Genomic DNA, 1,009 nt, shown 5'->3' with positions numbered 1-1,009 from the left:
TTATACCCATGCATTCATTGTGTGATACCCTTTGTTCATATTGTTATACCCATGCATTCATTGTGTGTTACCATTTGTTCATGGTGTTATACCCATGCATTCATAGCGTTATACCCTTTGTTCATGGTGTTATACCCATGCATTCATTGTGTGATACCATTTGTTCATAGTGTTATACCCATGCATTCATTGTGCTATAGCTCTTGTTAATGATGTTATACCCATGCGTTCATTGTGTTTCAACCCTTGTTCATGATGGTATACCCCTGCATTCATTGATTGTGCTGTATCCCGTGTTCATGGTGTAATCTCCCTGTGTTCATTAGGTTATATCTTGTATTCATGGTGTTACATACTGTGTTTATGGAGAAAACCCCTTGCTTCATAGTGGCAATTGTATCAGAGATCTATACAATAACTTGGTTTAATCAGAGGCGGTTTCTTCGCTACAGGAACACCTTTTTATCATGTCTGCAAATTCACTTTAAATATACTGAAACTAATATTTCCCCAGGTTGTTGCGTACACCCCCCTCCCGCCAACCCACTTATATAGGTCCACTGTAATGAGGTTTCTTTGTAGACTGGTAACATCTTCACAGACATCTCATAGCGATCGCGTCAACCAAGTGTATGAATTTAATATAAATTGCATTATCTTCAGGTTATTGCCTTTAGCACGAAATGAGATGATAAGAACGTATCTATAACAGTCGACTCTTCTAGAGAAATAAGTATCCGATGATGACCTATATGGGAGTAATTAGGGGGCTTTAATGCACTCATCATGTCACTAAACTCATAAAAAAGACAGACCCTATACATAAAAACACTATATTCAGAATAATGATAACTATTTGAGCATGTAACAGAAGACATAATAATCGATAAGCTATAGTTATTGATAATGATTTTAAAAAAAGGTAGCATTAAATGTAACGACAGGTTGTTAAAAATTACGGGGTACATTATACCGCTAACACCGTTTCACTTCAAAGATTAAAATTGAC

Source organism: Mizuhopecten yessoensis, unplaced genomic scaffold (assembly GCF_002113885.1).
Source record: "Mizuhopecten yessoensis strain PY_sf001 unplaced genomic scaffold, ASM211388v2 scaffold7461, whole genome shotgun sequence".
In the NCBI taxonomy this organism is placed as follows: domain Eukaryota; kingdom Metazoa; phylum Mollusca; class Bivalvia; order Pectinida; family Pectinidae; genus Mizuhopecten; species Mizuhopecten yessoensis.
Note: the sequence above shows the minus strand (reverse complement) of the source record.